Genomic DNA, 19,559 nt, shown 5'->3' with positions numbered 1-19,559 from the left:
AGGGGGGAGGGGGGGAAAATTTTCAAAATTTTTAGAATTTTTTTTGTGTTTTTTTTGTCTTTTTTGTATGTAAAGCAATATTTCAATGAAAAGAAACGTATTTCAATCAATTGGCATTAAAATAAATCAATTTATTTTTTTTGCAAAATTACTCAAAAAAAGCTAAGGGGGGAGTAGGGGAAAATTTTCAAAATTTTTAGAATTTTTTTTGCTAATTTTTTGGTCTTTTTTGTATTTAAAGCATTATTTGAGTGAAACGAAACGTATTTCAATCAATTGGCATTAAAATAAATCAATTTATTTTGTTTTGCAAAATTACTCAAAAAAAGCTAAGAGGGAAGTAGGGGACAATTTTCAAAATTTTTAGAATTTATTTTTTGTTTTTTTTGTTTTTTTTTTGTATTTAAAGCATTATTTCAATGAAAAGATACGTATTTCAATCAATTGGCATTAAAATAAATCAATTTATTTTTTTTGCAAAATTACTCAAAAAAAGCTAAGGGGGGAGGGGGGAAAAATTTTCAAAATTTTTAAAATTTTGTTTTTGTAATTTTTTGGTCTTTTTTGTATTTAAAGCATTATTTCAGTGAAAAGAAACTTATTTCAATCAATTGGCATTAAAATAAATCAATTTATTTTTTTTGCAAAATTACTCAAAAAAAGCTAAGGGGGGAGTAGGGGAAAATTTTCAAAATTTTTAGAATTTTTTTTTGTTTTTTTTTTGTCTTTTTTGTATTTAAAGCATTATTTCAATGAAAAGAAACGTATATCAATCAATTGGCATTACAATAAATCAATTTTTTTTTTCAAAATTACTCAAAAACAGCTAAGGGGGGAGTAGGGGAAAATTTTCAAAATTTTTAGAATTTATTTTTTGTTTTTTTTTTGTCTTTTTTGTATTTAAAGCATTATTTGAGTGAAAAGAAACGTATTTCAATCAATTGGCATTAAAATAAATCAATTTATTTTTTTTTTGCAAAATTTCTCAAAAAAAGCTAAGGGGGGAGTAGGGGAAAATTTTCAAAATTTTTAGAATTTATTTTTTGTTTTTTTTTTGGTCTTTTTTGTATTTAAAGCATTATTTGAGTGAAAAGAAACGTATTTCAACCAATTGGCATTAAAATAAATCAATTTATTTTTTTTTGCAAAATTATTCAAAAAAAGCTGAGGAGGGAGTAGGGGAAAATTTTCAAAATTTTTAGAATTTTTTTTTGTTTTTTTTTGTCTTTTTTGTATTTAAAGCATTATTTGAGTGAAAAGAAACGTATTTCAATCAATTGGCATTAAAATAAATCAATTTAATTTTTTTTGCAAAATTACTCAAAAAAAGCTAAGGGGGGAGTAGGGGAAAATTTTCAAAATTTTTAGAATTTGTTTTTTGTTTTTTTTTGGTCTTTTTTGTATTTAAAGCATTATTTGAGTGAAAAGAAACGTATTTCAATCAATTGGCATTAAAATAAATCAATTTATTTTTTTTTGCAAAATTACTCAAAAAAAGCTAAGGGGGGAGTAGGGGAAAATTTTCAAAATTTTTAGAATTTTTTTTTTGTTAATTTTTTGGTCTTTTTTGTATTTAAAGCATTATTTGAGTGAAAAGAAACGTATTTCAGCCAATTGGCATTAAAAAAAAAATCAATTTAATTTTTTTGCAAAATTACTCAAAAAAAGCTAAGGGGGGACGGGGGAAAATTGTCAAAATATTTAGATTTTTTTTGATATTTTTTGGTCTTTTTTGTATTTAAAGCATTATTTGAGTGAAAGGAAACGTATCTCAACCAATTGGCATTAAAACAAATCAATTTATTTTTTTTGCAAAATTACTCAAAAAAAGCTAAGGGTGGAGTAGGGGAAAATTTTCAAAATTTTTAGAATTTATTTTTTGTTTTTTTTGGTCTTTTTTGTATTTAAAGCATTATTTGAGTGAAAAGAAACATATTTCAATCAATTGGCATTAAAATAAATCAATTTTTTTTTGCAAAATTACTCAAAAAAAGCTAAGGGGGGAGTAGGGGAAAATTTTAAAAATTTTTAGAATTTATTTTTTGTTTTTTTTGGTCTTTTTTGTATTTAAAGCATTATTTCAATGAAAAGAAACGTATTTCAATCAATTGGCATTAAAATAAATCAATTTATTTATTTTTTTTGCAAAATTACTCATAAAAAGCTAAGGGGGGAGTAGGGGAAAATTTTCAAAATTTTTAGAATTTATTTTTTTTTTGGACTTTTTTGTATTAAAAGCATTATTTGAGTGAAAAGAAACATATTTCAATCAATTGGCATTAAAATAAATCAATTTTTTTTTTGCAAAATTACTCAAAAAAAGCTAAGGGGGGAGTAGGGGAAAATTTTCAAAATTTTTAGAATTTTTTTTTTGTTTTTTTTTTGGTCTTTTTTGTATTTAAAGCATTATTTCAATGAAAAGAAACGTATTTCAATCAATTGGCATTAAAATAAATCAATTTATTTTTTTTTTTGCAAAATTACTCAAAAAAAGCTAAGGGGGGAGTAGGGGAAAATTTTCAAAATTTTTAGAATTTATTTTTTTTTTTGGACTTTTTTGTATTTAAAGCATTATTTGAGTGAAAAGAAACGTATTTCAATCAATTGGCATTAAAATAAATCAATTTATTTTTTTTTGCAAAATTACTCAAAAACAGCTAAGGGGGGAGTAGGGGAAAATTTTCAAAATTTTTAGAATTTATTTTTTTGTTTTTTTGGTCTTTTTTGTATTTAAAGCATTATTTGAGTGAAAAGAAACGTATTTCAATCAATTGGCATTAAAATAAATCAATTTTTTTTTGCAAAATTACTCAAAAAAAGCTAAGGGGGGAGTAGGGGAAAATTTTCAAAATTTTTAGAATTTATTTTTGGTTTTTTTTTTGGTCTTTTTTGTATTTAAATCATTATTGTAGTGAAAAGAAACGTATTTCAATCAATTGGCATTAAAATAAATCAATTTATTTTTTTTTGCAAAATTACTCAAAAAAAGCTAAGGGGGGAGTAGGGGAAAATTTTCAAAATTATTAGAATTTAATTTTTTTTTTGGTCTTTTTTGTATTTAAAGCATTATTTCAGTGAAAAGAAACGTATTTCAATCAATTGGCATTAAAATAAATCAATTTTTTTTGCAAAATTACTCAAAAAAAGCTAAGGGGGGAGTAGGGGAAAATTTTCAAAATTTTTAGAATTTATTTTTTGTTTTTTTTTGGTCTTTTTTGTATTTAAATCATTATTGTAGTGAAAAGAAACGTATTTCAATCAATTGGCATTAAAATAAATCAATTTATTTTTTTTTTGCAAAATTACTCAAAAAAAGATAAGGGGGGAGTAGGGGAAAATTTTCAAAATTTTTAGAATTTTTTTTGTTTTGGTTTGTCTTTGTTGTATTTAAAGCATTATTTGAGTGAAAAGAAACGTATTTCAATCAATTGGCATTAAAATAAATCAATTTATTTTTTTTTGCAAAATTACTCAAAAAAAGCTAAGGGGGGAGGGGGGGAAAATTATCAAAATTTTTAGAATTTTTTTTTTGTTTTTTTTTGTCTTTGTTGTATTTAAAGCATTATTTGAGTGAAAAGAAACGTATTTCAATCAATTGGCATTAAAATAAATCAATTTATTTTTTTTTGCAAAATTACTCAAAAAAAGCTAAGGGGGGAGGGGGGGAAAATTATCAAAATTTTTAGAATTTTTTTTTTGTTTTTTTTTGTCTTTTTTGTATTTAAAGCATTATTTGAATGAAAAGAAACGTATTTCAATCAATTGGCATTAAAATAAATCAATTTATTTTTTTTTTTGCAAAATTACTCAAAAAAAGCTAAGGGGGTAGGGGGTGAAAATTATTAAAATTTTTAGAATTTTTTTTTGTTTTTTTTTGTCTTTTTTGTATTTAAAGCATTATTTCAATGAAAAGAAACGTATTTCAATCAATTGGCATTAAAATAAATCAATTTTTTTTTTGCAAAATTACTCAAAAAAAGCTAAGGGGGGAGTAGGGGAAAATTTTCAAAATTTTTAGAATTTTTTTTTGTTAATTTTTTGGTCTTTTTTGTATTTAAAGCATTATTTGAGTGAAAAGAAACGTATTTCAATCAATTGGCATTAAAATAAATCAATTTATTTTTTTTTGCAAAATTACTCAAAAAATGCTAAGGGGGGGGAGTAGGGGAAAATTTTCAAAATTATTAGAATTTATTTTTTTTTTTGGTATTTTTTGTATTTAAAGCATTATTTCAGTGAAAAGAAACGTATTTCAATCAATTGGCATTAAAATAAATCAATTTTTTTTGCAAAATTACTCAAAAAAAGCTAAGGGGGAGTAGGGGAAAATTTTCAAAATTTTTAGAATTTATTTTTGTTTTTTTTTTTGGTGTTTTTTTGTATTTTAATCATTATTTGAGTGAAAAGAAACGTATTTCAATCAATTGGCATTAAAATAAATCAATTTTATTTTTTTTTTGCAAAATTACTCAAAAAAAGCTAAGGGGGGAGTAGGGGAAAATTTTCAAAATTATTAGAATTTAATTTTTTTTTGGTCTTTTTTGTATTTAAAGCATTATTTCAGTGAAAAGAAACGTATTTCAATCAATTGGCATTAAAATAAATCAATTTTTTTTGCAAAATTACTCTAAAAAAGCTAAGGGGGGAGTAGGGGAAAATTTTCAAAATTTTTAGTATTTATTTTTGGTTTTTTTTTTGGTCTTTTTTGTATTTAAATCATTATTGTAGTGAAAAGAAACGTATTTCAATCAATTGGCATTAAAATAAATCAATTTATTTTTTTTTTGCAAAATTACTCAAAAAAAGCTAAGGGGGGGAGTAGGGAAAATTTTCAAAATTTTTTAGAATTTTTTTTGTTTTGGTTTGTCTTTGTTGTATTTAAAGCATTATTTGAGTGAAAAGAAACGTATTTCAATCAATTGGCATTTAAATAAATCAATTTATTTTTTTTGCAAAATTACTCAAAAAAAGCTAAGGGGGGAGTAGGGGAAAATTTTTTCAAAATTTTTAGAATTTATTTTTTTTTTTTGGTCTTTTTGTATTTTAAAGCATTATTTGAGTGAAAAGAAACGTATTTCAATCAATTGGCATTAAAATAAATCAATTTATTTTTTTTTGCAAAATTACTCAAAAAATGCTAAGGGGGGAGTAGGGGAAAATTTTCAAAATTATTAGAATTTAATTTTTTTTTTGGTCTTTTTTGTATTTAAAGCATTATTTCAGTGAAAAGAAACGTATTTCAATCAATTGGCATTAAAATAAATCAATTTTTTTTGCAAAATTACTCAAAAAAAAGCTAAGGGGGGAGTAGGGGAAAATTTTCAAAATTTTTAGAATTTATTTTTGTTTTTTTTTGGTGTTTTTTGTATTTTAATCATTATTTGAGTGAAAAGAAACGTATTTCAATCAATTGGCATTAAAATAAATCAATTTATTTTTTTTTGCAAAATTACTCAAAAAAAGCTAAGGGGGGGGAGTAGGGGAAAAATTTTCAAATTATTAGAATTTAATTTTTTTTTTGGTCTTTTTGTGTTTGAAGCATTATTTCAGTGAAAAGAAACGTATTTCAATCAATTGGCATTAAAATAAATCAATTTATTTTTTTTTGCAAAATTACTCAAAAAAAGCTAAGGGGGGAGTAGGGGAAAATTTTCAAAATTTTTAGAATTTATTTTTGGTTTTTTTTTGGTCTTTTTTGTATTTAAATCATTATTGTAGTGAAAAGAAACGTATTTCAATCAATTGGCATTAAAATAAATCAATTTATTTTTTTTTTTTGCAAAATTACTCAAAAAAAGCTAAGGGGGAGTAGGGGAAAATTTTCAAAATTTTTAGAATTTTTTTTGTTTTGGTTTGTCTTTGTTGTATTTAAAGCATTATTTGAGTGAAAAGAAACGTATTTCAATCAATTGGCATTAAAATAAATCAATTTATTTTTTTTGCAAAATTACTCAAAAAAGCTAAGGGGGGAGTAGGGGAAAATTTTTCAAAATTTTTAGAATTTTTTTTGTTTTGGTTTGTCTTTGTTGTATTTAAAGCATTATTTGAGTGAAAAGAAACGTATTTCAATCAATTGGCATTAAAATAAATCAATTTATTTTTTTTTGCAAAATTACTCAAAAAAAGCTAAGGGGGGAGTAGGGGAAAAATTTTTCAAAATTATTAGAATTTAATTTTTTTTTTTGGTCTTTTTTGTATTTAAAGCATTATTTTCAGTGAAAAGAAACGTATTTCAATCAATTGGCATTAAAATAAATCAATTTTTTTTGCAAAATTACTCAAAAAAAGCTAAGGGGGGAGTAGGGAAAATTTTCAAAATTTTTAGAATTTATTTTTGTTTTTTTTTGGTGTTTTTTGTATTTTAATCATTATTTGAGTGAAAAGAAACGTATTTCAATCAATTGGCATTAAAATAAATCAATTTATTTTTTTTTGCAAAATTACTCAAAAAAAGCTAAGGGGGAAGTAGGGGAAAATTTTCAAAATTATTAGAATTTAATTTTTTTTTTTGGTCTTTTTTGTATTTAAAGCATTATTTCAGTGAAAAGAAACGTATTTCAATCAATTGGCATTAAAATAAATCAATTTTTTTTGCAAAATTACTCAAAAAAAGCTAAGGGGGGAGTAGGGGAAAATTTTCAAAATTTTTAGAATTTATTTTTGGTTTTTTTTTGGTCTTTTTTGTATTTAAATCATTATTGTAGTGAAAAGAAACGTATTTCAATCAATTGGCATTAAAATAAATCAATTTATTTTTTTTTTGCAAAATTACTCAAAAAAAGCTAAGGGGGGAGTAGGGGAAAATTTTCAAAATTTTTAGAATTTTTTTTGTTTTGGTTTGTCTTTGTTGTATTTAAAGCATTATTTGAGTGAAAAGAAACGTATTTCAATCAATTGGCATTAAAATAAATCAATTTATTTTTTTTGCAAAATTACTCAAAAAAAGCTAAGGGGGGAGTAGGGGAAAATTTTTCAAAATTTTTAGAATTTATTTTTTTTTTGGTCTTTTTTGTATTTAAAGCATTATTTGAGTGAAAAGAAACGTATTTCAATCAATTGGCATTAAAATAAATCAATTTATTTTTTTTTGCAAAATTACTCAAAAAAAGCTAACGGGGGAGTAGGGGAAAATTTTCAAAATTATTAGAATTTAATTTTTTTTTTTTGGTCTTTTTTGTATTTAAAGCATTATTTCAGTGAAAAGAAACGTATTTCAATCAATTGGCATTAAAATAAATCAATTTTTTTTTTGCAAAATTACTCAAAAAAAGCTAAGGGGGGAGTAGGGGAAAATTTTCTAAATTTTTAGAATTTATTTTTGGTTTTTTTTTGGTCTTTTTTGTATTTAAATCATTATTGTAGTGAAAAGAAACGTATTTCAATCAATTGGCATTAAAATAAATCAATTTATTTTTTTTGCAAAATTACTCAAAAACAGCTAAGGGGGGAGTAGGGGAAAATTTTCAAAATTTTTAGAATTTATTTTTTTTTTGGTCTTTTTTGTATTTAAAGCATTATTTGAGTGAAAAGAAACGTATTTCAATCAATTGGCATTAAAATAAATCAATTTATTTTTTTTGCAAAATTACTCAAAAAACGCTAAGGGGGAGTAGGGGAAAATTTTCAAATTTTTTAGAAATTTTTTTTTTTGGTTTGTCTTTTTTGTATTTAAAGCATTATTTGAGTGAAAAGAAACGTATTTAAATCAATTGGCATTAAAATAAATCTATTTTTTTTTTGCAAAATTACTCAAAAAAGCTAAGGGGGGAGTAGGGGAAAATTTTTCAAAATTTTTAGAATTTATTTTTTTTTGGTCTTTTTTGTATTTAAAGCATTATTTGAGTGAAAAGAAACGTATTTCAATCAATGTGCATTAAAATAAATCAATTTATTTTTTTTTGCAAAATTACTTAAAAAAAGCTAATGGGGGAGGGGGGGGGGGGAAATTTTCTAAATTTTTAGAATTTTTTTTTGTTTTTTTTGTCTTTTTTGTATTTAAAGCATTATTTCAATGAAAAGAAACGTATTTCAATCAATTGGCATTAAAATAAATCAATTTATTTTTTTTTGCAAAATTACTCAAAAAAAGCTAAGCGGGGAGTAGGGGAAAATTTTCAAAATTTTAAGAATTTATTTTTCGTTTTTTTTTGGTCTTTTTTGTATTTAAAGCATTATTTGAGTGAAAAAAAAACGTATTTCAATCAATTGGCATTAAAATAAATCAATTTATTTTTTTTTGCAAAATTACTCAAAAAAAGCTAAGGGGGGAGTAGGGGAAACTTTTCAAAATTTTACGTATTTTTTTTTTGTTCTTTTTTGGTCTTTTTGTATTTAAAGCATTATTTGAGAGAAGAGAAACGTATTTCAATCAATTGGCATTAAAATAAATCATTTTTTTTTTGCAAAATAACTCAAAAAAAGCTAAGGGGGGAGTAGGGGAAAATTTTCCAAATTTTTAGAATTTATTTTTTGTTTTTTTTTGGTCTTTTTTGTATTTAAAGCATTATTTGAGTGAAAAGAAACGTATTTCAATCAATTGGCATTAAAATAAATCAATTTATTTTTTTTTGCAAAATTACTCAAAAAAAAACTAAAGGGGGAGTAGGGGAAAATTTTCAAAATTTTTAGAATTTATTTTTTTTGTCTTTTTTGTATTTAAAGCATTATTTGAGTGAAAGGAAAAGTATTTCAATCAATTGGCATTAAAATAAATCAATTTATTTTTTTTTTTGCAAAATTACTCAAAAAAAGCTAAGGGGGGAGTAGGGAAAATTTTTCAAAAATTTTAGAATTTATTTTTTGTTTTTTTTTTGGTCTTTTTTGTATTTAAAGCATTATTTGAGTGAAAAGAAACGTATTTCAATCAATTGGCATTAAAATAAATCAATTTTTTTTGCAAAATTACTCAAAAAAAGCTAAGGGGGGAGGGGGGGGGGGAAATTTTCAAAATTTTTAGAATTTATTTTTTGTTTTTTTTTGGCCTTTTTGGATTTAAAGCATTATTTGAGTGAAAAGAAATGTATTTCAATCAATTATCATTAAAATAAATCAATTTATTTTTTTTTGCAAAATTACTCAAAAAAAGCTAAGGGGGGAGTAGGGGAAAATTTTCAAAATTTTTAGAATTAATTTTTTTTTTTGGTCTTTTTTGTATTTAAAGCATTATTTGAGTGAAAAGAAACGTATTTCAATCAATTGGCATTAAAATAAATCAATTTATTTTTTTTTTGCAAAATTACTCAAAAAAAGCTAAGGGGGGAGTAGGGGAAAATTTTCAAAATTTTTAGAATTTATATTTTTTTTGTCTTTTTTGTATTTAAAGCATTATTTGAGTGAAAAGAAATGTATTTCAATCAATTGGCATTGAAATAAATCAATTTATTTTTTTTTGCAAAATTACTCAAAAAAAGCTAAGGGGGGAGAAGGGGAAAATTTTCAAAATTTTTAGAATTTATATTTTTTTTGGTCTTTTTTGTATTTAAAGCATTATTTGAGAGAAAAGAAACGTATATCAATAAATTGGCATTAAAATAAATCTATTTTTTTTTTTGCAAAATTACTCAAAAAAGCTAAGGGGGGAGAGGGGGAAAATTTTCAAAATTTTTAGAATTTATTTTTTGTTTTTTTTGGCCTTTTTTGTATTTAAAGCATCATTTGAGTGAAAAGAAACGTATTTCAATCAATTGGCATTAAAATAAATCAATTTATTTTTTTTTGCAAAATTACTCAGAAAAAGCTAAGGGGGTAGTAGGGGAAAATTTTCAAAATTTTTAGAATTTTTTTTTTGGTCTTTTTTGTATTTAAAGCATTATTTGAGTGAAAAGAAATGTATTTCAATCAATTGGCATTAAAATAAATCAATTTATTTTTTTTTGCAAAATTACTCAAAAAAAGCTAAGGGGGGAGTAGGGGAAAATTTTCAAAATTTTTAGAATTTTTTTTTTGGTCTTTTTGGATTTAAAGCATTATTTGAGTGAAAAGAAATGTGTTTCAATCAATTGGCATTAAAATAAATCAATTTATTTTTTTTGCAGAATTACTCAAAAAAAGCTAAGGGGGGAGTAGGGGAAAATTTTTAAAATTTTTAGAATTTATTTTTTTTGGTCTTTTTTGTATTTAAAGCATTATTTGAGTGAAAAGAAATGTATTTCAATCAATTGGCATTAAAATAAATCAATTTATTTTTTTTTTGCAAAATTACTCAAAAAAAGCTAAGGGGGGAGTAGGGGAAAATTTTCAAAATTTTCAGAATTTATTTTTTGTTTTTTTTGCCTTTTTGTATTTAAAGCATTATTTGAGTGAAAAGAAATGTATTTCAATCAATTGGCATTAAAATAAATCAATTTATTTTTTTTTGCAAAATTACTCAAAAAAAGCTAAGGGGGAGTAGGGGAAAATTTTCAAAATTTTTAGAATTTTTTTTTGGGTCTTTTTTGTATTTAAAGCATTATTTGAGTGAAAAGAAACGTATTTCAATCAATTGGCATTAAAATAAATCAATTTTTTTTTTTGCAAAATTACTCAAAAAAGCTAAGGGGGGAGTAGGGGAAAATTTTCAAAATTTTTAGAATTTATTTTTTGTTTTTTTTTGCTCTTTTTTGTATTTAATGCATTATTTGAGTGAAAAGAAACGTATTTCAATCAATTGGCATTAAAATAAATCAATTTATTTTTTTTTGCAAAATTACTCAAAAAAAGCTAAGGGGGGAGTAGGGGAAAATTTTTAAAATTTTTAGAATTTTCTTTTGTTTTTTTTGTCTTTTTTGTATTTAAAGCATTATTTCAATGAAAAGAAACGTATTTCAATCAACTGGCATTAAAATAAATCAATTTATTTTATTTTGCAAAATTACTCAAAAAAAGCTAAAGGGCGAGTAGGGGAAAATTTTCAAAATTTTTTGGAATTAATTTTTTGTTTTTTTTTTTGGTCTTTTTTGTATTTTAATCATTATTTGAGTGAAAAGAAACGTATTTCAATCAATTGGCATTAAAATAAATCAATTTATTTTTTTTTTTTGCAAAATTACTCAAAAAAGCTAAGGGGGGAGTAGGGGAAACTTTTCAAAATTTTTAAATTTTTTTTTTGTTTTTTTTTGTCTTTTTTGTATTTAAAGCATTATTTCAATGAAAAGAAACGTATTTCAATCAATTGGCATTAAAATAAATCAATTTATTTTTTTTTGCGAAATTACTCAAAAAAAGCTAAGTGGGTAGTAGGGGAAAATTTTCAAAATTTTTAGAATTTATTTTATGTTTTTTTTTTGGTCTTTTTTGTATTTAATGCATTATTTCAATGAAAAGAAACGTATTTCAGTCAATTGGCATTAAAATAAATCAATTTATTTTTTTTTGCAAAATTACTCAAAAAAAGCTAAGGGGGGAGTAGGGGAAAATTTTCAAAAATTTAGAATTTATTTTTTTTTTTGGTCTTTTTTGTATTTAAAGCATTATTTGAGTGAAAAGAAATGTAGTTCAATCAATTGGCATTAAAAAAAATAAATTTATTTTTTTTTGCAAAATTGCTCAAAAAAAGCTAAGGGGGAGTAGGGGAAAATTTTCAAAATTTTTTAAATTTTTTTTTTTGGTCTTTTTTGTATTTAAAGCATTATTTGAGTAAAAGAAACGTATTTCAATCAATTGAAATTAAAAAAAATAAATTTATTTTTTTTTGCAAAATTATTCAAAAAAAGCTAAGGGGGGAGTAGGGGAAAATTTTGAGTGAAAAGAAATGTATTTCAATCAATTGGCATTAAAATAAATCAATTTATTTTTTTTGCAGAATTACTCAAAAAAAGCTAAGGGGGGAGTAGGGGAAAATTTTTAAAATTTTTAGAATTTATTTTTTTTTGGTCTTTTTTGTATTTAAAGCATTATTTGAGTGAAAAGAAATGTATTTCAATCAATTGGCATTAAAATAAATCAATTTATTTTTTTTTTGCAAAATTACTCAAAAAAAGCTAAGGGGGGAGTAGGGGAAAATTTTCAAAATTTTCAGAATTTATTTTTTGTTTTTTTTGCCTTTTTGTATTTAAAGCATTATTTGAGTGAAAAGAAATGTATTTCAATCAATTGGCATTAAAATAAATCAATTTATTTTTTTTTGCAAAATTACTCAAAAAAAGCTAAGGGGGAGTAGGGGAAAATTTTCAAAATTTTTAGAATTTTTTTTTGGGTCTTTTTTGTATTTAAAGCATTATTTGAGTGAAAAGAAACGTATTTCAATCAATTGGCATTAAAATAAATCAATTTTTTTTTTGCAAAATTACTCAAAAAAAGCTAAGGGGGGAGTAGGGGAAAATTTTCAAAATTTTTAGAATTTATTTTTTGTTTTTTTTTTGCTCTTTTTTGTATTTAATGCATTATTTGAGTGAAAAGAAACGTATTTCAATCAATTGGCATTAAAATAAATCAATTTATTTTTTTTTGCAAAATTACTCAAAAAAAGCTAAGGGGGGAGTAGGGGAAAATTTTTAAAATTTTTAGAATTTTCTTTTGTTTTTTTTTTGTCTTTTTTGTATTTAAAGCATTATTTCAATGAAAAGAAACGTATTTCAATCAACTGGCATTAAAATAAATCAATTTATTTTATTTTGCAAAATTACTCAAAAAAAGCTAAAGGGCGAGTAGGGGAAAATTTTCAAAATTTTTTAGAATTTTTTTTTTGTTTTTTTTTTGGTCTTTTTTGTATTTTAATCATTATTTGAGTGAAAAGAAACGTATTTCAATCAATTGGCATTAAAATAAATCAATTTATTTTTTTTTTTGCAAAATTACTCAAAAAAGCTAAGGGGGGAGTAGGGGAAACTTTTCAAAATTTTTAAAATTTTTTTTTGTTTTTTTTTGTCTTTTTTGTATTTAAAGCATTATTTCAATGAAAAGAAACGTATTTCAATCAATTGGCATTAAAATAAATCAATTTATTTTTTTTTGCGAAATTACTCAAAAAAAGCTAAGGGGTAGTAGGGGAAAATTTTCAAAATTTTTAGAATTTATTTTATGTTTTTTTTTTGGTCTTTTTTGTATTTAATGCATTATTTCAATGAAAAGAAACGTATTTCAGTCAATTGGCATTAAAATAAATCAATTTATTTTTTTTTGCAAAATTACTCAAAAAAAGCTAAGGGGGGAGTAGGGGAAAATTTTCAAAAATTTTAGAATTTATTTTTTTTTGGTCTTTTTTGTATTTAAAGCATTATTTGAGTGAAAAGAAATGTAGTTCAATCAATTGGCATTAAAAAAAATAAATTTATTTTTTTTTGCAAAATTGCTCAAAAAAAGCTAAGGGGGAGTAGGGGAAAATTTTCAAAATTTTTTAAATTTTTTTTTTTTGGTCTTTTTTGTATTTAAAGCATTATTTGAGTAAAAGAAACGTATTTCAATCAATTGAAATTAAAAAAAATAAATTTATTTTTTTTTGCAAAATTATTCAAAAAAAGCTAAGGGGGGAGTAGGGGAAAATTTTGAGTGAAAAGAAATGTATTTCAATCAATTGGCATTAAAATAAATCAATTTATTTTTTTTTGCAAAATTACTCAAAAAAAGCTAAGGGGGGAGTAGGGGAAAATTTTCAAAATTTTTAGAATTTTTTTTTTTTGGTCTTTTTTGTATTTAAAGCATTATTTGAGTGAAAAGAAATGTGTTTCAATCAATTGGCATTAAAATAAATCAATTTATTTTTTTTGCAGAATTACTCAAAAAAAGCTAAGGGGGGAGTAGGGGAAAATTTTTAAAATTTTTAGAATTTATTTTTTTTTGGTCTTTTTTGTATTTAAAGCATTATTTGAGTGAAAAGAAATGTATTTCAATCAATTGGCATTAAAATAAATCAATTTATTTTTTTTTTTGCAAAATTACTCAAAAAAAGCTAAGGGGGGAGTAGGGGAAAATTTTCAAAATTTTCAGAATTTATTTTTTGTTTTTTTTGCCTTTTTGTATTTAAAGCATTATTTGAGTGAAAAGAAATGTATTTCAATCAATTGGCATTAAAATAAATCAATTTATTTTTTTTTGCAAAATTACTCAAAAAAAGCTAAGGGGGAGTAGGGGAAAATTTTCAAATTTTTTAGAATTTTTTTTGGGTCTTTTTTGTATTTAAAGCATTATTTGAGTGAAAAGAAACGTATTTCAATCAATTGGCATTAAAATAAATCAATTTTTTTTTTTTTTTTGCAAAATTACTCAAAAAAAGCTAAGGGGGGAGTAGGGGAAAATTTTCAAAATTTTTAGAATTTATTTTTTGTTTTTTTTTTTGCTCTTTTTTGTATTTAATGCATTATTTGAGTGAAAAGAAACGCATTTCAATCAATTGGCATTAAAATAAATCAATTTTTTTTTTTTTGCAAAATTACTCAAAAAAAGCTAAGAGGGGAGTAGGGGAAAATTTTCAAAATTTTTAAAATTTATTTTTTGTTTTTTTGGTCTTTTTTGTATTTAAAGCATTATTTCAATGAAAAGAAACGTATTTCAATCAATTGGCATTAAAATAAATCAATTTATTTTTTTTTGCGAAATTACTCAAAAAAAGCTAAGGGGGTAGTAGGGGAAAATTTTCAAAATTTTTAGAATTTATTTTATGTTTTTTTTTTGGTCTTTTTTGTATTTAATGCATTATTTCAATGAAAAGAAACGTATTTCAGTCAATTGGCATTAAAATAAATCAATTTATTTTTTTTTGCAAAATTACTCAAAAAAAGCTAAGGGGGGAGTAGGGGAAAATTTTCAAAAATTTTAGAATTTATTTTTTTTTTTGGTCTTTTTTGTATTTAAAGCATTATTTGAGTGAAAAGAAATGTAGTTCAATCAATTGGCATTAAAAAAAAAAAATTATTTTTTTTTGCAAAATTACTCAAAAAAAGCTAAAGGGGAGTAGGGGAAAATTTTCAAAATTTTTTAAATTTTTTTTTTTTGGTCTTTTTTGTATTTAAAGCATTATTTGAGTAAAAGAAACATATTTCAATCAATTGAAATTAAAAAAAATAAATTTATTTTTTTTTGCAAAATTATTCAAAAAAAGCTAAGGGGGGAGTAGGGGAAAATTTTTAAAATTTTTAGAATTTATTTTTTTTTGGTCTTTTTTGTATTTAAAGCATTATTTGAGTGAAAAGAAATGTATTTCAATCAATTGGAATTAAAAAAAATAAATTTATTTTTTTTTGCAAAATTACTCAAAAAAAGCTAAGGGGAAGTAGGGGAAAATTTTCAAAATTTTTAGAATTTATTTATTTTTTTGGTCTTTTTTGTATTTAAAGCATTATTTGAGTGAAAAGAAACGTATTGCAATCAATTGGCATTAAAATAAATCAATTTATTTTTTTTTGCAAAATTACTCAAAAAAAGCTAAGGGGGGAGTAGGGGAAAATTTTTAAAATTTTTAGAATTTTTTTTTTGGTCTTTTTTGTATTTAAAGCATTATTTCAATGAAAAGAAACGTATTTCAATCAATTGGCATTAAAATAAATCAATTTATTTTTTTTTTGCAAAATTACTCAAAAAAAGCTAAGCGGGAGTAGGGGAAAATTTTCAAAATTTTTAGAATTTTTTTTGTTTTTTTTTTGTCTTTTTTGTATTTAAAGCATTATTTCAGTGAAAAGAAACGTATTTCAATCAATTGGCATTAAAATAAATCAATTTTTTTTTTTGCAAAATTACTCAAAAAAAGCTAAGGGGGGAGTAGGGGAAAATTTTCAAATTTTTTAGAATTTTGTTTGTTTTTTTTTTGTCTTTTTTGTATTTATAGCATTATTTCAATGAAAAGAAACGTATTTCAATCAATTGGCCTTAAATTAAATCAATTTTTTTTTTTTTGCAAAATTACTCAAAAAAAGCTAAGGGGGAGTAGGGGAAACTTTTCAAAAATTTTAGAATTTATTTTTTGTTTTTTTTGTCTTTTTTGTATTTAAAGCATTATTTCAATGAAAAGAAACGTATTTCAATCAATTGGCATTAAAATAAATCAATTTATTTTTTTAGCAAAATTACTCAAAAAAAGCTAAGGGGGGAGTAGGGGAAAATTTTCAAATTTTTTAGAATTTTTTTTTTTGGTCTTTTTTGTATTTAAAGCATTATTTCAATGAAAAGAAACGTATTTCAATCAATTGGCATTAAAATAAATCAATTTACTTTTTTTGCAAAATCACTCAAAAAAAGCTAAGTGGGGAGTAGGGGAAAATTTTCAAAATTTTTAGAATTAATTTTTTGTTTTTTTTTGGTCTTTTTTGTATTTAAAGCATTATTTCAATGAAAAGAAACGTATTTCAATCAATTGGCATTAAAATAAATCAATTTATTTTTTTTGCAAAATTACTCAAAAAAAGCTAAGCGGGGAGTAGGGGAAAATTTTCAAAATTTTTAGAATTTTTTTTTGTTTTTTTTGTCTTTTTTGTATTTATAGCATTATTTCAATGAAAAGAAACGTATTTCAATCAATTGGCATTAAAATAAATCAATTTATTTTTTTTTGCACAATTACTCAAAAAAAGCTAAGGGGGAGTAGGGGAAAATTTTAAAAATTTTTAAATTTTTTTTTTGTTTTTTTTTTTGTCTTTTTTGTATTTAAAGCATTATTTCAATGAAAAGAAACGTATTTCAATCAATTGGCATTAAAATAAAACAATTTATTTTTTTTTGCAAAATTACTCAAAAAAAGCTAAGGGGGGAGTAGGGGAAAATTTTCAAAATTTTTAAAATTAATTTTTTGTTTTTTTGCTCTTTTTTGTATTTAAAGCATTATTTGAGTGAAAAGAAACGTATTTCAATCAATTGGCATTAAAATAAATCAATTTATTTTTTTTGCAAAATTACTCAAAAAAAGCTGGGGGGGGGAGTAGGGGAAACTTTTCAAAATTTTTAGAATTTTTTTTTGTTTTTTTTTGTCTTTTTTGTATTTAAAGCATTATTTCAATGAAAAGAAACGTATTTCAATCAATTGGCATTAAAATAAATCAATTTATTTTTTTTTGCAAAATAACTCAAAAAAAGCTAAGGGGGGAGTAGGGGAAAATTTTCAAAATTTTTAGAATTCATTTTTTGTTTTTTTTTTGGTCTTTTTTGTATTTAAAGCATTATTTCAATGAAAAGAAACGTATTTCAATCAATTGGCATTAAAATAAATCAATTTATTATTTTTTGCAAAATTACTCACAAAAAGCTAAGGGGGGAGTAGGGGAAAATTTTCAAAATTTTTAGAATTTATTTTTTGTTTTTTTTTTTGCTTTTTTTTGTATTTAAAGCATTATTTGAGTGAAAAGAAACGTATTTCAATCAATTGGCATGAAAATAAATCAATTTATTTTTTTTTGCAAAATTACTCAAAAAAAGCTGGGGGGGGGGGGGAGTAGAGGAATAATTTCAAAATTTTTAGAATTTTTTTTCTGTTTTTTTTTGTCTTTTTTGTATTTAAAGCATTATTTCAATGAAAAGAAACGTATTTCAATCAATTGGCATTAAAATAAATCAATTTATTTTTTTTTGCACAATTACTCAAAAAAAGCAAAGGGGGAGTAGGGGAAAATTTTAAAAATTTTTAAATTTTTTTTTTGTTTTTTTTTTGTCTTTTTTGTATTTAAAGCATTATTTCAATGAAAAGAAACGTATTTCAATCAATTGGCATTAAAATAAAACAATTTATTTTTTTTTGCAAAATTACTCAAAAAAAGCTAAGGGGGGAGTAGGGGAAAATTTTCAAAATTTTTAAAATTAATTTTTTGTTTTTTTGCTCTTTTTTGTATTTAAAGCATTATTTGAGTGAAAAGAAACGTATTTCAATCAATTGGCATTAAAATAAATCAATTTATTTTTTTTGCAAAATTACTCAAAAAAAGCTGGGGGGGGGAGTAGGGGAAACTTTTCAAAATTTTTAGAATTTTTGTTTTGTTTTTTTTTGTCTTTTTTGTATTTAAAGCATTATTTCAATGAAAAGAAACGTATTTCAATCAATTGGCATTAAAATAAATCAATTTATTTTTTTTTGCAAAATAACTCAAAAAAAGCTAAGGGGGGAGTAGGGGAAAATTTTCAAAATTTTTAGAATTCATTTTTTGTTTTTTTTTGGTCTTTTTTGTATTTAAAGCATTATTTCAATGAAAAGAAACGTATTTCAATCAATTGGCATTAAAATAAATCAATTTATTTTTTTTTTGCAAAATTACTCACAAAAAGCTAAGGGGGGAGTAGGGGAAAATTTTCAAAATTTTTAGAAATAATTTTTTGTTTTTTTGGTCTTTTTTGTATTTAATGCATTATTTCAATGAAAAGAAACGTATTTCAATCAATTGACATTAAAATAAATCAATTCATTTTTTTTTCAAAATTACTCAAAAAAAGCTAAGGGGGGAGTAGGGCAAAATTTTCAAAATTTTTCGAGTTTATTTTTTTTTGGTCTTTTTTGTATCTAAAGCATTATTTGAGTGAAAAGAAATGTATTTCAATCAATTGGCATTGAAATAAATCAATTTTTTTTTTTTTTTTGCAAAATTATTCAAAAAAAGCTAAGGGGGGAGTAGGGGAAAATTTTCAAAATTTTTAGAATTTACATTATTTTTGGTCTTTTTTGTATTTAAAGCATTATTTGAGTGAAAAGAAACGTATTTCAATCAATTGGCATTAAAATAAATCAATTTATTTTGTTTTGCAAAATTACTCAAAAAAAGCTAAGGGGGGAGTAGGGGAAAATTTTCAAAATTTTTAAATTTTTTTTTGTTTTTTTTTGGTCTTTTTTGTATTTAAAGCATTATTTGAGTGAAAAGAAACGTATATCAATCAATTGGCATTAAAATAAATCAATTTATTTTTTTTTTTGCAAAATTACTCAAAAAAAGCTAAGGGGGGAGGGGGGGAAAATTTTCAAAATTTTTGGAATTTATTTTTTGTTTTTTTTTGGCCTTTTTTGTATTTAAAGCATTATTTGAGTGAAAAGAAACGTATATCAATCAATTGGCATTAAAATAAATCAATTTATTTTTTTTTGCAAAATTACTCAAAAAAAGCTAAGGGGGGAGTAGGGGAAAATTTTCAAAATTTTTAGAATAAATTTTTTTTTTGGTCTTTTTTGTATTTAAAGCATTATTTGAGTGAAAAGAAACGTATTTCAATCAACTGGCATTAAAAAAAATCAATTTATTTTTTTTTTTGCAAAATTACTCAAAAAAAGCTAAGGGGGGAGTAGGGGAAAATTTTCAAAATTTTAAAGAATATTTTTTTTGGTGTTTTTTGTATTTAAAGCATTATCTGAGTGAAAAGAAATGTATTTCAATCAATTGGCATTAAAATAAATCAATTTATTATTTTTTGCAAAATTACTCACAAAAAGCTAAGGGGGGAGTAGGGGAAAATTTTCAAAATTTTTAGAATTTATTTTTTGTTTTTTTTTTGCTTTTTTTTGTATTTAAAGCATTATTTGAGTGAAAAGAAACGTATTTCAATCAATTGGCATGAAAATAAATCAATTTATTTTTTTTTGCAAAATTACTCAAAAAAAGCTGGGGGGGGGGGGAGTAGAGGAATAATTTCAAAATTTTTAGAATTTTTTTTCTGTTTTTTTTTGTCTTTTTTGTATTTAAAGC

The sequence above is a fragment of the Anopheles funestus genome, unplaced genomic scaffold, assembly GCF_943734845.2.
Source record: "Anopheles funestus unplaced genomic scaffold, idAnoFuneDA-416_04 scaffold_14_ctg1, whole genome shotgun sequence".
Classification (NCBI taxonomy): Eukaryota; Metazoa; Arthropoda; class Insecta; order Diptera; family Culicidae; genus Anopheles; species Anopheles funestus.
This window is presented reverse-complemented; position numbering follows the sequence as displayed.